Source organism: Castor canadensis, chromosome 6 (genome assembly GCF_047511655.1).
Source record: "Castor canadensis chromosome 6, mCasCan1.hap1v2, whole genome shotgun sequence".
Taxonomy (NCBI): domain Eukaryota; kingdom Metazoa; phylum Chordata; class Mammalia; order Rodentia; family Castoridae; genus Castor; species Castor canadensis.
In genome coordinates this window covers 97,254,098-97,273,060 of record NC_133391.1, presented here as the reverse complement: position 1 = coordinate 97,273,060, position 18,963 = coordinate 97,254,098, and the positions used below count along the sequence as shown (strand labels likewise).

The following is an 18,963-nucleotide window of genomic DNA, read 5'->3' as shown; positions in this document are numbered from 1 at the left end:
ATGAGCCAAAACAATATTTTGCACCTTTAAAAAAGTGGGGATAGCAAAATAGCATGTAGATGACAGAACTTTGGTAGATTATTTAGATTAAATCTAAACTATATCTGCTAGTCAATTATGATAATAATTATCCTTCATTTTTGTCCAGATAATCCACTCATAATCTATTTCAATAAAATACAAAAATATCTTATTTCTTTCTTGTGCCCTAACTCTAGTCCATTCTATTCCTCTAACATTCATTCATACTCTGGTATATTTAGGAACCTTCTCAAGTCCTAGAGAATTTTAGTTCACTTAATGTTGTGGCCTTGCTATGCATCAAGACTGTAAAGACTATCATTTGCTGAAGAGAAATTGGATAGAGTTCTGTATATTCCAATATGGATGATAAAGTTTTGAACACACCTGGTTAGGGCCAAAGATGAACAGACACAATCCTAGTTCCCAGGGAGCTAGCAGCAATGATTGTGCAGAAGCTTCTATACTGTGTTCAGCTGACAGCCATTTTATCCTCACCTTTTCTAGCAGTCATAGCAGGGATCTTATAGGAACAAAACAACTCTAAATTTTAAGGTATTCCCTCCCCTTAGTCTCACATGATACACTAACCCTTTTCAGCAATAGAAGAAAAGAGGTTAAACAAGTTGCCCTGTTGACAGCAGAGTTTACTTAGTTTGTACAGAAGAAATTTTCTGTGTGCTCAGAGATATCAATATTTGCTTTCCATGTAATGGAAAAAAACCCATGAAAATGGTGAGTAGACACTCAGGCAGCTGAAATACCAAAGAAGCATAACCAGGCTTTGGTTCTACCCAGGCAGGAAGGGTCTACATGTTCAAATACATCACTAATGAATCATTTCATTTTGAAAGACTTGGTCTATGTAACACTGTATTTGGAAAATCTGTGTAGTGTGTGTGTGGGGGGGGGGGTGGGCAGTGTTTCTGTGGAAAATTAAACTGATGAAAAGAGCAAAGCCAGATAGAATTCAGATGCCTGGATAAATAGTTCAGGATAAAACTGGGTACACAGTACACAAGTGTGAGCTTTGATTATTATTAAGCAAAGTGTCAGAAGATTAAAAAGTGGTTTGAGCTAGAACATTCTGACCACCAGTGTCAGCCTCCTGAGGAAACTTAACAAACAAAACAATCTCAAACTTTATTTTTCTCATAACTTGTTTTGACATAGTAAAATATCTGGTCTCATTTTTTATTCCTCTTCAAACACTTTTTGTTGCTGGATATAGACCAGTTGTCTTACAGAGGAACAAGTTATGTCTAGTCTTCTCATTTCTCACTAATCTCTTTGAGGTCCGTAGGGTGTTAGCTTTGAGAGGACTAGTCTCATGGGAAAACGTGAGCTCTGCATGTTCTCAGTGGAGAGCCAGACCAAAAAGGAGGGTGTTCCAGAGGCATCACCAACAGCCCTTTGGATTGGGTGGACAGGTCATTGTAGATCCCCCAAGGGAGGGGTGGGTGAACTGAGAGGCCTAGATACTCAGAAAACCTCCTCAAATTTAGCAGCCCAGGTCAGTGGGATGCTCCAAAATGGGCAGAGGTTTGAAAGACGCAGACTCCTGGGTCCCAGCCAAACATTCCAAACTAATATATCCAAGGGTGATTCCTGGAAATTTGCCTTCTTAGATAATCCTAAGAAATTATCTAAGCTTCTGAGCTACCATTCCACGTCCTTTGTGAAGAAGAGTACTTTCTCACTACACTGGCATGCATGTGTGTTCCAGAAGAGGAAGAGGTTTGGTGCAAGTTCCTTAGTAATTCACCTTTTTAAAGACACTCCTCCACACGCAAACATTTGCTGCATTCCGTCTCTTTGACATATTCCTTTCTCTTCTTCTTCCTTCTTCTTCTTTGTCCTCCTCTTTTTCTTCCTCCTTCTGCTCCTCCTCCGTGTTACTGAAGTGTGAACTCAGGACCTCATACTTTCCAGGCAAGTGCCCTACCACCTGAACCATGCCCCCAGCCCTTTTTGCTTTAACTATTTTTCAAATAGGGTCTCGCTTTTTTGCCAAGGGCTGACCTTGAACCATGATTCTTCTACCTATGCCTCCTACATAGCTGAGATTATAGACATGTATCATTACACTTGCTTAGTAGTTGATATAGGGTCTCTCACTAACTTTTTTGGTCATGCTGGCCTCAAACTACATTTCTCCCAAACTCCACCTCCTGAATAGCTGGGATTATAGGTATGTACCACCATGTTCAGGTCTGATGTCTTAAAACTTTTTTTGGAGGTACCAGAGTTTGAATTCAGGGCTTCATGCTTGTTAGGCAGGTATTCTACCCTTTGATCCATGCCTCCAAGCCCTCAAAACTTTTTAAAAAATGTTTTGAGGTTCCACTGTTTTTATAAACAAAGAATTGATCATTTGTATTTTTCTTGGTGGTTTGTAATTCTCTTTCAAATATGGTCTATTTTATTGTGTTCTACAATATACCAAGGACGTTGTTAAGTGTGCAGATCTTTTTTTTTCTATGATTTTTACTTTGTGCTGTATTGGTTTTGGTTTGCCTATGCCTGTGTGGTGCCATTAATGCTGCTGCCATTTGCTTGACACCATCTATGTTTTTACTGATCTCAGCATGTCTTCCTTTTTTTTCCTAGTCTCTCTTGGCTATGGTACCAAAGAGCCAACTGCTGAGAACTAGGTCTTAATTAAAGTGAACTGGATTCTGGGCAAAGGTTTGGCAATTTCTCTTGGGAGTACTTGTTCCAACTTGGAATGCCATGATGTGCGTTCTGATTGCCCATAAGGGTTTTTGTTTTTTCAAAATTTTGCTTACTTTGTTGTTCTTTGTACCTTCGTTTACATGGTATGTTTCAGAGGATGCCGAGTGGTTGGTTGGTTTGGGATGGCTGAGGAGTTTTTGTCTATAGCACAAAACTTGGAGTGAGCTTGTGTACATTTGTGTCAACATGTCCCAATACAACTCATGCTCAAACTAGAGAGAAAAGAAGCACTGCCCTGCTGGCAGGGGGAGTGACTACAAGTCAGAACAGTGATTTTTCATTTTTGTTTCCTCTCAGGATATCAGCAATGCTGGGTCCTGGGTTGCAGCAGGAAGGGGACTTGCCTTCTCCTCCTTCCTGCCATTTTATTTCTCTAGCAGGAAGTCACTTGGCAGGTGTCATAGCCACACAAACCCTTTGGCTGCTTGGTAGCTTGGAAAAACGCAGCCCTTTTCTATGTGCTGATAATCAAAGCAAAGAAAAGCATCTGCAGGGTTATCTAAAGGAAGCACAGGAGAACTAATTAATATTCAGTCTCCAAAGAAAGCCACCAACCCCCTGGCTGTTCTCCTAGGGAAGGTGTCAAGGTGCCAGAGAACAGCTGTGTGCAGATGCAATGCTTGGGACAAGAGAAAGGACAATCCTTGTTTACAGGCTGCCTACAGTAGCCTCTTGACTACAGGCAGAAGAATCCTGCTTACAGGGAACATACTCAACCAAGCAATTTACAAGTCTGTATACCCTTGAGGTCAGTGCAAAGGGCTGTCTCCTAGCTTTCTGCTTTTTTGCCAACAACACCATGAATGCACCTGCCAAAAATGATAGCCATCACCAAGGATTCTTGGGCTCCCTTTTATTTATCTGTATGAGTCTTAACATTCTCTCCCCCCTCCTTGGTCTCTCTGTTTTTCTTTCCTTTGTTCCTTTATCCCTTTGGGAGTTTTCTGAAAGTGTATTTTATCTAGACCACTTAATGCACACTGGCTGAGTGTAAAGAGCAGGAAGGTTGTTTTAATCACCCACCAGCTTTCAGTCTGGTTCAGGCTGAGTAAAATGGTGTGGTATCCATGGTGAGAGAGGCTGAGCGTACCAGGCTTTTGTACCAAAGGGAGATGAAACACGTGTCCTACACTTGGGCTTGCTTGAGGACAGCGATTTCAAAGTTCTGATCCTGAGTTTATTGTTACTAATCAGCTTGCAAGACAGACTAAGAATATAGAAAGTTCCAAAAGACTTAAAACTGAAGCCAGATAGAAATGGGTTAGAGTTAAAAGCTGCTTACTAATTAATGTTTAATTTGTTTATTGTAATAACTAAAATAATTATAACTAAGAAATTATTTCGGCTTCTCAATGACAAATTTTTAAATCCTAACAAGGCCATAGATAATAATTCATAATGAAGAATTGTAATGTGCCAACACTTACATTTTTGTGTTCTTGTATTAGCAATGTTCTCAGAGAACATTGGCTCCTTTGCAAAAGAAATGTTTGCTTTTCAAATACTGAGTAAATATATGACTTTAAAATTTTGTTGTCAGATTTGTTATGAAAAAATTATCACCTCTTAATACTTTTAAGATTTTCTAATCTGTGGGCATGCTTCCACTCATTTATTGGTGGGAGAGGATTTGGATTCTGATTAGGGCTTTTCTACTTTATCAGGGTAATTACAGCTGTTTGTGGAGAAAGATTGACTTCATCACCCCTCATTAACTTACCCAGAAACTAAATGCTGACCCTTGTCACATAGCTGCTGTCATAGTATCAATCCAGGTTTTTATTTCATGGAGTGATTATTATAGATGTGCTTAAACTTACATAGAATATAAAAGAAGAAAATAATGATGAAGAAATATTCAAAATATGTAGGACATCTGCCTGTATCATCTATAGTTTGATTTTATAGTACCTTTAACTCGTTTGTAATTTTACTATTATCATTAGGTAACTATGCCTTTTTGAATGCACATATAGGAAAGGCATGGAGACTATGGTATACTTTATAAGGAGCTCTGGGGTCTGAAAGCTGAGTTCCAATATTGGCACCACCTTCAGTTATGATTTTGAATATTTGTTTTAAGTCCTCTGTGCCTTATTTTTCTATGAAGGAAAAATAACAGTCCTCAGAGGACTGTTGCCAAACTATACTTAATCAATTTAAAACACATAGCTCCATGCCTCGCACATGGTAACAAATGTCCCTGCTTAGGTTGTCCCAACAACACACAGGTCCATCATTTCTGTACAGATTCTGACAAACTCAGAAGACTTTCAAAACCAACTGAAAATTTAGGGGGCTTAGAAAGAGGCCTATAAGTGATGTCAAAGTTAGCTAGATTAAACACAATAAGCAAAGCAAAGCAATAAAATCCATTTTACAGGACAGCAATAAGTATTTGTTGTATTAATGAGAATTGGAGTTCAGGTTTTAGGAACTCATAGATTCATGGACTGCCTGGGTTGTGTGTATATTTAAGTAACTGCTACATTCAGTGTTTTAAACTCATCTACCATAACCCCAGGGAGAAGACATTCATCCCATACTTGAATGCTACCAGTTATGGGGACTTACACATGAAAAACCAGTTCTGATTGTTAGCAAGATATCGGGCTGAAATGTGTTTCTCATGCCTTCACCCGCCCTTCCTCTGTTCTGTGGATTCTGTGGCTCTCCACATGTAAGTGGTTTACATATTTAAGTATAGTCATTTCTTACTATTTTCTATTCTCTTTACTTGCCAAGCCTAAATCCCCTGTTCCTTCAACCTTTTTCAAATGACATGATTTCAAGTCCTCTTACATTCTGATTAACGAACTTTGGAACTGAACTTATTTTAGTTAAATATTTCATTTAGCTGCAAGTAGCAGGGACTGCCCAACCAGAGGCTTATAAAAGAAAAAGGGTTGTTTTTCTCTCAGAGAACAGAAATCCTGCAGTGGGAAGACTAGAGCCAATGTAGTAACTCAGAAAATTCATCAGGTATTCCAGACCTTTGAGAATTTTTCTCTGCCATCTTGGAGGTATATAGGAGACCATTATGTGGCCATCACATCCCATTTCAGGCAAGAAAGATGGTAAGGGCAGAGAGCAAGAGGTGTGACCTCCTGAGTCTTTTTCCCCTTTTAAAGAGATCTTCTGGACACTTTAACAGAAACTCATACTTACTTCTTGTTGGCCATAATTGAATCACCTGCATACCCTTAATGTAAGGGAAGAAAGGCAATATAGCTTTAAGCAAGGTTTTATTGCTACTCTGAATAAAAGCAGGGTTCTTGTAGTAAGGGAACAAAGTGCATTGGTATAAGATAGGAAATAGCAGTCTGCATTGAACTGACCTCTAAAAATATCTCCTTTAAAAATGTGGCCCTTCTACTTCAACAACAGTGTAGATATGGTATGAACCTGCAGAGTAAGATAAGATTATGTCTGTCTCTAAAGATTTGACTTCTAGAAAATGACATCAATTAATAAAAATATCATAGAAAAAGTACAAAGCAGTTCTTTTGTGGCAAAGCCGTGCTTATATAACTCATTTGAGCTCAGAGCCATGAATCTTAATGTTTACTTGTTGAAAGTTGAAACCCTGTCTTTTCCTGGACTTTTTTTTCCTGCTCTGTTCTTTAGCCTATGTACAAATGTACCAGATCCATAAACCAGTTTTCAGTGGGTTAATTTCATCACAAGGATATGGCATAGTAAAATACCGATGAGTAAATGGCATGGTTGTAAAGTTGTAGGAAGATGTAAGTCAGTGAATAATGTTCTTTATGATATATTTATTGGTATCATCAGTATTGTAAGAAATTATTTAAGAGTACAATGTCTTGTTGGGATGAATGGTAGCTAGTAAGTTCATCTAACCACTTTACTTTTACCTCTTCTTCTTTCTTTTTCCCAAAGGATCCCAGAGTTCACTGGAAGGAAAAAACCTTCCACCCTCTCTTCACTTTCTAAGTTATCCTTTAGGAACATCTTACAAGGAAAAATCAAACAATATACATGCTTACCCTAAAGAGTTCTGGAAATCTGAACCTGGTCTTAAAGTGAAAGTCAAAGGAAATGAGGTAAGAAGAGCAATTGATATATTACAGACATCAGCCAGCCCATATATTCTGGCCATAGAAAAGCTCACACTTAACTAGCTCTTATATAATTCATAGTCACATATCAGTGATAGGAAAACACCAGAAACTTCTCCTTGCCTACGTCTCAGGTGATGTGATTAGTAACTGATTTATCCCCAAAGCCTAGAGAAGAGTCTCAGATGATTGATTCCTTTAGAAAAGGAATGGTTTCAGCACTAAGAATGCTGACAATTCACATCACTTACAAGGTCAACTTACAGAGCACACCATTTCTATTCTTATTTCCCCATCTTCAAGTTCATGTTAGAGTTGAAATCATAAAAACTCTTACCTACTGTTTTCCCAAATTCTCTTCTCTTTAAAATAAACAAAAATGGAATATAAGGCAACGCTCTAGGAATGGAGGCTTGAATGAGAGTTGTGTCTGTCCTTTCCTTACTCTTACTTGACTCTGACAGAATTTTATCTGGTAGTCACTGAAGGCTTCTTTTCATCAGTTTTCTCGTCAAAGGAAGAAATAGCAAAAATGTGGTCCAAAATATAGCTACTGATTTCCTAAAGGCAATGCTAACATTGGTGATGGAAGAAGAAAAAAGAAAACCCCAAAATGTCTTTTGCTTTTAAATTGTAATCATTGGGTGTATTTTCCTGTGAATCAAAATACTGTCATTTAATTCACCTATGCAATGAATATTACTCACTCACCTAGTCCTTACTAATACTTGGCATTGTGCTAAATTCCGAGGATGTAAAAATCTCTGAGAAAGTTTATGATTAAGTGACTACTGACAACTTACCTTTGTGTTGTTTTTTGGAACTCTTCGAGTGTGCAAACATGCACAGCAAAATCTCAAATGAGTTAACATAGGTATTAATAGTCCCATTTTAATAGTGAGGAAACTGAGGCTCACAGAGGTTAGGCAACAGAAAGTGCATAGCAGAGAAAGAGCGAGATGTTAGTTCTTGGTGAGCTTCACATTTTAATGTGATGAGTTATTATATATGACATTTTATTATAAGAACATTAGATGAAGTTTGATGTCTATATTTTAACATCTCTCAGTAATAATAGCATTGTGACCTAGATTCCTGACATACAGATAGTTTATCCAAGTTGATTCATGCTTTGCAGATCTGAACTATTGATAAAATGTGATAAAAGGCAGTAGCAATTGAGTTTGTTGGTTGTTTAACCTACTTTGTAGTCTAAAATTCTAGTGGTATCAGGTCAAGTCTGACAGTTAAGGTTTGCTCGTATCATTTGCCAGCTGTTATCGACTTAATAAAGACATAAGATCTATACAGAAGTGTGCATTACAAAGCATCCAGTCATAATTAAAGGATTACTTAAGAAAATGGGACTATGTCTCCTGAGTACTAAAGAAGATGGATATTATTTTTCTTTTTATGTAACTAAAAATAGAGATTTTCTTTTTTTCTTTTCTTCTAAGACAGGGTCTCACTATATAGCCCCCAGAAGACCTTCAGTTTGTGATCCCCTGTCTCATCCTCCCTAGAACTAGGATTATTCTAGGGAGTTTTTTAAACTGCCTTTCGCACCTTTTTATTTCTCATGTAAAAGTAGATTTGGTGGTGGTTGTTATCTCTGGTAACATAGCCTGCTACAAGAAAGGTTAATCTACCCAAGGCTAACACAGAAAATATAGACATGGCTGGGAAATTATTTATACTTGTTTCTCTTCATAGGAAGATAAGGATGGTGGATATCAAACCTAGTACACACTAGCATCGTATGGGAACCTTGTAAAACGGGGTACCCCAGAACCAGGGGACTATCTAGGAGTGAGACCCAGGCATTGGCATTGTTTAAAAATATACCTTAGTGATTCTAATGTACATCCAGGATTGAGAATTGCTAAAAACTTCCACTTCTATTCAAAACAAGGTAACATATTAGGCTAATTGTTACTACAGAGGAATGACTTCCAGTTTTATTCACATTTCCACATTAATGCCTACTAGAGATTCTGGTCAGTATGAAAAAGTGTATTGAAGCCGATCTCATCTAGGTTAGACAACTGCTTTGCTTCTGTGGTCCTACATTTGAACTCAACGTTGTTATGTCACATGTAACTTGACACCTGTTTTTGAGTAGATTATTTGTAAAAGCTGAAATCTGTAGCAACTTAAATATGGTTGACTGGCCAGAACATTGGTTGTACATCTATCTTTGTCCTTTTATCATTAGAGTGATACCATGTTGGCATAGTAAAATAGAGGCCCTAAAACCGTTAGTGGGATATTAGAGTATTCGAAGTCTCATTTTTTTTCTAGCATTCACTTTTTTTTATAGTTATATTTAAAAATTTTTATTTTATAGTTTTTACATTTACTTACATGTGTATACATTATTTGGGCCGCCTTTCCCCCCCTACCCCCACCCCCGCCTCCAGGTAGAAGGCTTATTTTTTTAAACTTATTTCTGGCTAATATAGAAAGTTTCAAATTTTCCAAATATTGCTCAAATTTTTCTAGTTATCTTACCCACCCAGTCGTAAACTTTTCTGTATATTAACTTCAACGTTTATACGTTCGTAACTGGAATGGTATGGTATTCTTTTAGGGGAGGGACTATTAAAATATTTGTCAAATGCTTCCATATAAGGCATGTGGGCAACCAGATCAAGGAAAACAGAATTCATATACTCCTTTGACTTCCTTACTACCGTGTGGCCTTGGGAAAATTGTTAACCTCACTTATCTTCATTTTCCTTATTTGTAAAATGGGAACAATAATAGTTCCCTTAAGCTCCTGTGGAGTTTTTTGTTTTAAAGACAGTCAATTAAAGCATGCAGTTGTGATCCCTCGTACATAAGCACTAAATACCATTACCAATATTTCTATTCTTGTTATTCAAATTTTCAACCAAAATGGCCAAAGGAAAATGAATGATTGCTTTGGAAATTAAGAAATTTTAATGGAAAAGTTGCATTTGTCTTAATTAAAAGTGTTTGAAATGTACTAATTCAAATACCTCAAATCTAAAACCAAGAAGTAGGATGTAGTATATTTAATTTCAAAGGAATGGCACAAAGTTTTATCTATTTTGCTATGACTTTGTCAATGTCATTTTATCTGTCTCCAACATTTTATAGGAGCAGCTAGGGAATATGCACGTAATCAAAAGAGGAAGAGAAATGCATTTTTTTTCCTGGCAAGTGCTAGGCATTCCTGGGAATGGGGTGGAGTGGGGTGGGGTAGGATGTGATCAGAGTATTGCTGTAATCTATAAGTCTTTAAAACATGACCCAGTCCTTATCTTGATGTTAATGTAGCATAAGAGTTATCTCTGAATTAATTTAGGGTGAGACACAAAACTCTGGGAACAGCATATACAAATTATCATGATCTTCCAGTTACTTTTTTGGAAATGTCCATATGATAACCTACTTCTGTCACCTTCTCCAGAGCATAAAGCTTCCCTAAATTTTCCTTGTGACTTGGTGACATTGTTATCACTCATTTCAGAAACAAAAATACAAATAGAAACAATTAAGAGCTTAGTCTAAAGATGAAAGCAAATCATAAAAGAGTAGGAATAGAAACTAAATTCCCCATTCTTTGGTTTCTAATTTTCTTCCCTCCTGGTGGCTTTTCTTTCTTTCTCCTCTCTGGTGCCAACAGGTCATTGCAATTTCTATCTGGATTTAGCATACCTCCCTCTTATTCAATCCCTATCTCCACGTGTGTTCTTTAAATAGCAGTTTCTGTATTCAAGAAAAATTTATCACTTAGCTTTTGAGGTGAAAACTGGACATATGTGTACATTTTCATAGAATTTTACTTTTGGGACAGTGTGTGAAATCTTGCCTAGAGTCTTTCTGTTAGTTACAAAGATAGTCGTTGATTAATATATGATAGGAGGTGAGTTTCTGATTATCAGAATTTCTTTATTTTACTTTGGGAGTGAGTGGGAATGAGGATGTTTTTTACTTCTCTCTTTATGAATTCTTTAAAACGCTTTTAAAAAACTCTATTCGGAGCTGGAATTGTATCCTATAACTATTCAATTACATTTTCATGTTTCATTTATTAGGCATACTTGTTCATTGCTAAGTCTTTCAGTTACTCTTACTTAGAATTTTAGGTAGACTTAAAGTTGCATTTCCTCTTAGTGTGTGTTGCAAGTGTCAAATGATTAAAAAGCAAAAAAGAATCCATTTTCCTGTTCTGAACTGGTTGAGTCATACTCTGGGGCAAAGTGGGGGTTAGTGGGAGGAAGGAGGAAGGTAAAGAAAACTAAGAAGTTAAAAAGCACCATGTTTCAGGAAAATCTCCAGCCAGGACTGTTGGGCTGAACTTTAGCGATGTTGCTTTATGATATGTGTCAAAATAAATGCAGGAAACAGCCTTTGCTTGGAAGTTTGGAATGTTGTGGTAACTGATATTTAAGTGAAGGAATGTTACAGTTGGAAGAACTGACTTAAAACTCTTCCCAAGCCCATCAATTTTATTAAACTTTTCGAGAAGAAAAGTGACAAGAAAAGTCATACATCATTTATTTATTTGACAGGTTCCTCCGAATTCTTTTCTTTGGTACGGCAGCAGTTAAGATGGATTTTATTACTCTCGGCATGGGTGTTTGCCTGCCTCAAAATTGTTTACATATTTACTGGCAGGACTCTAATGAAAACAGATCAGTCCAAGGGACTTTTATCTCCCTGTCTGTGGAACATTCTGAAAGTTGCATTTTTAATGGATGATGACCACAGTTGTTTTTAGGATTCCTGAATGAAGTCATAAGGTCTTAAAAGTTTTGGAACCCAATGTTTTGACTCACATTACAATTTGAGTAACTGCTTTATAGAAAAAGGCATGGTCTAATTTTAAGCCTGTGGCTTCATTATCACAAGTTTGAGGCTCATTTCCTCAGGATAATATTTATAAGCCCATAATTAAGGCAGTACTTTAGTTACACTTGTTTGAGTTGTGAGGAAAGAGATATATCTAGGGCTCTATTTCTCAACTCAGGAGTCCTGTGCTATACTTTGTAGCTATTTTATTCTTCAAAATACAGATGTTGGAACTCTGCTAAATAGGGTTAAACTTTTTTTGAGCAAGATTTCTGGGAGAATTAAATGTACACATGAGCACTGTGACTAAACAAGAAAGAGTATGGCATCCAGATCATTCTTAAGCAGATCTGTTCTCATCTCTCAGAATTCCATTTTCTCAGAGCATGATTACGGTGAACCTGCCTAGAATTATAGGATTCCTTGTAAGTGCACAACTGTCAATCAGCCCCTTTAGGCCCTAGTTTTGTAAAAGTGCATCACCTGCCTGAATGGCAGCAGGGTTTGCAACCCTCCTCCGTGTGCTGCTTGTATGCCTCGAGAGCATCCAGTGGAGATGACTGACCGCTATCAAGTATGGGGCACCCCTATCGATCCATCTTAGGTCAACATGCCACATAGCAGTTTGGCTTTCCTTACATGTTATCTTTTGACCTTAGCATGAATTCCTGGACAACTTGACTCTGACCAGGGTAGCCATTTGATATGGCCAAACCGTAGAAATTTCGTACCATTTTTCCTTAGGTAGAGGCTGTGAAGGATTTTAAGAATGGTTTGGTTTAGGTAGCATTCATCTTTGTGAAAGACATTCCTTCCTTCCCTCATTCATCCGTTTGGCAAACAGTTCTGAAGATAACTGATGCATTGAGTCCCATGTTAAGCAGTGAGGATTCAAACGCAAGTGAGACATGATACCTTCCTGATTCACCATCAGCTCCTGGCCGTTTAAACGCTTCATATAATGTTGTTTTTGCTTGCTTCATATATTATTCAAAATGGTTCAAAATTTATGTTATAAAAGTAACTGTTTTATTTTTTATAGCCAATATGGATGATTTAAAAATTGTATGTGTGTCTTATTATTTTCCTGTTATTATTTGATCTTATTTTGGTTGACGTCTTTTGTGGTATCCCCCACATAAACCATGCAGTGCTGCCACCGGAATTGGGCACCAGGAATCTAGTACTCTTCTGTTGTTTAACTGACAATACTGGCAAATAATGGCTCTTTTCCATGCATGAGACAGGGTATAGGTCTGTGTGATGTCATCTTCTTTTCCCTTGTGCATTCTCAGGACAGGCAGCCCAGATGGCACTGTGACTCACTGTGGAGCAGGAAAGGGACAACACAGCAGCCTCACACCACAACAGCCTGCACGGCACTGTCAGAAGGAACACATCTGCAACACTTGTATGGATCTTTGCTGTCTCTGCGCCTTTTCTCTCTATGCTTAGGTATAGGTCTTGATTAAGAGTGCTCCAGGGAAAAAGCAAATTTACTTTCTTCTCTTATCTGAGTTTGGAAGTGTCCTGGGTTCCTGGCTTAATATATTTCAAGGCAGTTCTAGAGTCACCTCAACATTGCCTGTGTGCACATGTAGAGGGGTCAGTATAACTCTGTTGGGTTCTGATGAAATGTTCTATAAATTATATGCAGGAACATTAGTAGGGTAAAACATTCATCTGGTTTTATAAAATGTTCCTACCTGGGACATTTAAATAATATTAAATTTTCCTTCATAATTAAAGAAAATTGGAATGGCCTGGGATGGGAAGGATAAAAACCATAATTGCCAATTTACTGTTGACATTGGCACCAGTTGCCAGAAAGATAGCTGTGGATCACTTTGCATTCATAGCCAAACATGAATAGTGAATCAGGGAAGACACTCTTCCTGGCTCTCCTAGGGACCCCATACTTACTCTTCTTGTGATTAACATTCTATACAACCTCCTCATTCATTGTTCATCATTGATTCATTGGGTAATAGTCAACCCCAACTAAGTGATAATACAGCTTTCTTTTTTTAGTTTTTTGCCCATTTGCTGTTCATAATTCTCTGAGGATTTACTCAAAATGTATACAGTATTGTGAAGGGCACCCAAGGAAACACTGGTGTACATAAGATACACGCCCCATGTCCATTGACATATACACAGCTAAACATAATCTAAACCTATGTGGCCAATCCCACACAAAGTAGTGAAAAACAAGTTGGTATAGCTTTATAGAATGAGATCAAAAATAGTAGAGTACAGTCACTGATTGCTGGCTTAGTGTGGACCAACTTGTATGTATGCTGCACCACGATCTTGGTGACCTAACATTTTCCTTTAAACATGAAACTCATGTTACTGCACAACTTTAGGACTTCATTTTTGACTCTTGAAGCAAAGCCATGACACCATAATTTTTGTTCTTTTTGGACAATTCACCCTCTAAGAATACAAATGTATACCTGGTATTTTATAGGCCACCATCAGACCCTTCTGGTTGGATTTCAGTATTTAAAGGCAGGTCATTATGATTTGGATATAAAATGATCCCAAAGCCTCACGGGTTGAATGCTTGGTTCCCAGCTGGTGGCACTACTGAGAGGTGATTGGACCATGAGGATGCTAATTTTGTTGATGGATTAATCCATTGATGAGTTCATAACTGAGTATGTTATTAGGAGGTGGGCCACGGTGGGAGGAGGTTGGACCCTAGAAGTGCATCTTTGAAGGGTGTATGATGTCCCATGTCCTGCCATGATGGTTTGGCTCAACACAGGCCCAGAAACATGAAATCAAGAGACAGTGGACCTGAAAATGTGAGCCAGAATAAATCTTTCCTTCTTTAAGTTGTTTCTGTTAGTAATTTTTTCACAGTTATGAAAAGCTAACTAAAATCCAGGTCCAGTATATGCCTCTCTTTCAAGCAAAATCTGTCTAATTTATGATAATCATTTAATATTATAATGGAGGTTTCTAGCTCTTATTATATATTGTCTTCCTTTTGGAAGCTCATACATAACCATATTTTGTGAATTTTTTTCCACATTTTACCCTCTTTGAATTGGACTTTATTCATAACCAATGGCACATTATAATTTAGTTGGCACCATTCCTCCTTCCTTTCTTCTTTAGAAGCACAGGCCTCTACTGGGGGAGCACTGAAGACTCTCCACATCTGTTATACAACACATTAGAGGAATTCAGGGACTTGCCTACAGCTATAAGAAAACCAGAGCACCTTATCTTATATCTTGACATATTATGTTCTTTCCTAATAGCATTAATAGATATGGTATAAAATTGGCTCACATATTTGAATTGTAAATATAATAATGAATACAAGTAACATTCAGAGAATGCAATAAACTATATATTCTTCCACTGTGTACTAAAAGAGCATAGATCAGCTAAAAAAAGGTGCTTCCATGTGATGAGTTAAATGACTGAGTGGTGTCATTCATTCATAGTATTCATAATATATGAGTAAGCACTAATTGAAAGGGTAAGACAATATAAATTCCAATTGGGAAGACATTACTTTGAGCTGGAAAAAGCTAATGGGAAATATGAGAGGCGGAACTGGCCTTTGAAAGCCGCAAAGGATATGGATGAGTAAAAATGGAGGGGTAGGTATAAACATGTTTATTTTCCATAAAAGTTTTTTAGTATCTATCTTCAGTAGGCATAGCCATCGATAAACTCAAAGTGGATGTATATTTTTAAATTCAGAACATGCGTTTGAAAATAGAGCATACATTTATGAGACTGGATCTTTTACTAAGAACTGGTTAGAATGTCTGCCTTTCTGGGAATTCTGAACACTTCTCATTAAATTTGGGTGGCAAAGAAGACAGCAAAACACTGACTCATGTTTGAGATATTACTGAAGGATCAGCCAGTCAGATGTAACTCCAAGGAGTTTCAAGGGCACTTGTTATCTTGGAGCTGAATGTGAACTGAGTGTAAATCATGATTCAGAGAGCTCTCTTGAGTAACACAACTAGGCAGTCCCTGTCTACAGCAAGCAGGAATACCATGGCTTATTTAGTAGGTGACTTTGAGATCTTCTAGACAAACAACCTACAGGTTTTTTTTTTATTCATATGTGCATACAATGTTTGGGTCATTTCTCCCCCCCTTCCCCCACCCCCTTCTTTCCCCCACCTCCCTCTCCCCACCACCCCCTCGCTACCCGGCAGAAACTATTTTGCCCTTATCTCTAATTTTGTTGAAGAGAGAGTATAAGCAATAATAAGAAGGACCAAGGGTTTTTGCTGGTTGAGATAAGGATAGCTATACAGGGAGTTGACTCACATTAATTTCCTGTGCGTGTGTGTTACCTTCTAGGTTAATTCTTCTTGATCTAACCTTTTCTCTAGTTCCTGTTCCCCTTCTCCTATTGGCCTCAGTTGCTTTAATGTATCTGCTTTAGTTTCTCTGCATTAAGGGCCACAAATGCTATCTAGTTTTTTAGGTGTCTTACCTATCCTCGTATCTTCCTTGTGTGCTCTCGCTTTATCATGTAATCAAAGTCCAATCCCCTTGTTGTGTTTGCCCTTGATCTAATGTCCACATATGAGGGAGAACATATGATTTTTGGTCTTTTGGGCCAGGCTAACCTCACTCATAATGATGTTCTCCAATTCCATCCATTTACCAGTGAATGATAACATTTTTGAAAGTCTCAGACTCTGTGGTGGCCACATCACTTATGCCTCAAATCACAGGGGCCCCTATTCTGAGACCAGGTTGTAGGATGGCATACTACATACAGGACATAGTTGAAGGTAGATTTTCATTCTTAAATGGGCCTGGCTTTCCCTTCCCCCTTTCCTACAGTTCTTTCCTTACTTCTAACACTTTTAAGTTAGATTTGAACATTGTAGAACAGTGTCAGTAAAGTTTGATGTATACTTGTAGTATAGTTTTAAACTTCTGAATTGAGTAGTAAAGACCTATACAATATGAATACCACAGCTGTATTATTTTAAAGTTTGTTTAAGTTTCATTTGTCTTTGATCCTAAAGACTAAAAGGCCTATGGGGAGACAGTTAAGAAGTTGTCTTCAATCTCAACAATTTGCCCAAGGCTTAGAGCATCCATGTCCCTTTTTTCCCATCCTTTTCATGTGCCAGAGGATTTATTCTCAGCCCTACTTCACATTAGACTCTTTTAGAAAAAGCTGGTGCTCGGGCCCCACCCACAGAGATCCTGACTTTCTGGGCTAAGGGTAGGGATGAGAATGAGGTTGTTTAAAGTAACACCCTAGGTGAGCAAAGAATGAGGTTTGAGCACCACTGTGTTGGTATTGGAACCTGGTTAGAACCAGTGGAATTTGCTAAATCCAGAGAGCAGAGCTTGTGTAGTTAATCATGAGGCAGAATTTGCCCAGCAGCTGGAACAAAGACTGCCATAAATATCCAGAACATTCTTGGGTCCCAATGCTGAATTTCCCCTAACTTAAGGATTTCAGCATCTTTGTTTTTGGCCTTCTGGCTGCAGAGTAAACCATACAAGCATCCTTGTAGCTAATATATAAAATAATTTTGTGAAAGTTAGAAAAACCTAAGATCCTTCCTTAAGACACTTACTGTAAATTTCTGGGAAATTGTCAGAATAAATGTATAAATCTATGATAATATTGAATTGGTGCTTTGTGAAACACAACCACACCCTGTGGCTCATCGTGCTCTTATTTCTGCTACTTAAACAAGTCGTGACCTGAGCAAGTGACCTGGGGACTGTAGCCCCCACGTGACAATTGTTGGCAGGCTAGTCTAGGCATAGCAATTAAGATAAAAGCAACTTCAAAGTCTGAGATGATGGGTTGGATGTTCTCAAAAGTTACCCTGCCTCATGGTTCTGCCATGTTACTTAATTTAGCCCAGGTTGCTAGGGAAAATGAATTAAAAGTTGACTAAGTCAGTGTTTAGGAGCTGGGAGCAAATAATAAATAAAATTCATGGCAAATAGGTCTTCACTTGACAATCTTGGATGATTTTATTTCCTTACCCAGAGCTAAAGACTGATAGAACTGCCTAGTCTTTGCAAAAATTGCTAAGTAAACTGAGCTATTTTGAGATTCCTCAGCACCTTCTTTTTTTTTTTTTTCCTTTCCTTCTTGGACATGGAGAAGAAGCATGTATACTATACATGGGATGTTCTGATTGGATGACTCAGTCTGTGCTTCACTCCCTGGTCAGGAGGTTCCATGGATGGTTTCCATCTTTACTGAAGCTGTGCGTAAGCAGATTCTGCACTGGAACTTTCTATATTGAGAACAATACTATACCATTTATGCTGTTCAAAGGAATAAGTACTAAAGTATATCATAGGCATTTCAGGTAGGTACTTGAAGGGTGGCTGGTGAAACCAAAAGAATTAATTTTTAATTTCAAATACTTTCAATTAACTTAAATTTAAATCTTTACATGTAGATAGGACTACCACATTGGACACTGAAGGTCTGAAAGATAAATCTTTTCTGGAGGGGGAGAAAAGTAGTATTTGTTGTGCAACTTCCAATTGTCGGGATCATTCTTATTTAATCTGTACAAAACCTTTCAAAGTAGATATTATTTCCATTTTATGGATTGAAAAAACTGAAGTTCACACAATCAATTGCACAAGGTTCTATGACTACTAAATGATCAAATTAGCCTTAAAACTTAGGTCTATTTGATTCTTAAGCCTGCACTTAAAATTTTCTTGGGGAAGTAGTCTCAACTGTGAAAACTAGAAGTTAAATTCACAATAAAAACAATAATAACTTTGTTTTTTGCAGTGCTGGGAAATTGAACCCAGGGTCTCACACATGCTAAGAAAGTGTTCTAGCACTGTGCTATAATTCCAACCTCAATAATAACATCTATAAAAGCACTCTCATCAAATGCCACTCCATGGTAAGGGGAAGTTTTGCTAGGGAGGGAGTAAGATGAGAATCCACAGTAGTTCAGGGTAGAAGCGACATGCTTAGCAAACAATAGGATGGTGCTGGGAGGGAGTGATGGGGAGAAATAAGGGCGTTAAAACCACCATCCTGGTGAAAACAGGCTACTCTCACCATGTCCTCCTCAGCTTTTCATATGCCCAGAGTCTTGTGTTTTCTTCATCGGAGTGAAACCATGCTTTTGCACCCTGAAGGTAACCATGAGAAGCTCACGTATTAGTGGCTGTCTAGGACTGAGCAGAGGTATGCCAGGGAGTTGTTGGCTTCTATTCATTAGTGCTTAAGCCCTGGCCAAGGACAGGTTGTCTTGCTCAACTGGTTCTCTTCCCCACCCCTACTCTTTCTTCTTTGTTCCTA

The 18,963-nt window shown here is 37.9% G+C and overlaps 2 long non-coding RNA genes across 2 annotated transcripts in view; both read left to right on the top strand.

Annotated features, from left to right (window-relative positions):
• The first annotated feature begins 5,288 nt into the window (after positions 1 to 5,288).
• Positions 5,289 to 14,894, top strand: LOC141423905 (uncharacterized). Its single transcript, XR_012448668.1, has 3 exons — positions 5,289 to 5,437; positions 6,661 to 6,824; positions 12,956 to 14,894. It is a non-coding gene; the product is annotated as an uncharacterized lncRNA (long non-coding RNA).
• Positions 14,895 to 17,296: 2,402 nt separating this feature from the next.
• Positions 17,297 to 18,963, top strand: part of LOC141424165 (uncharacterized) — a 38,855-nt gene continuing 37,188 nt past the window's right edge. Inside the window, exon 1 of the long non-coding RNA XR_012449095.1 lies at positions 17,297 to 18,001. This is a non-coding gene — a long non-coding RNA (uncharacterized lncRNA). The remainder of the gene's footprint in view (positions 18,002 to 18,963) is intronic.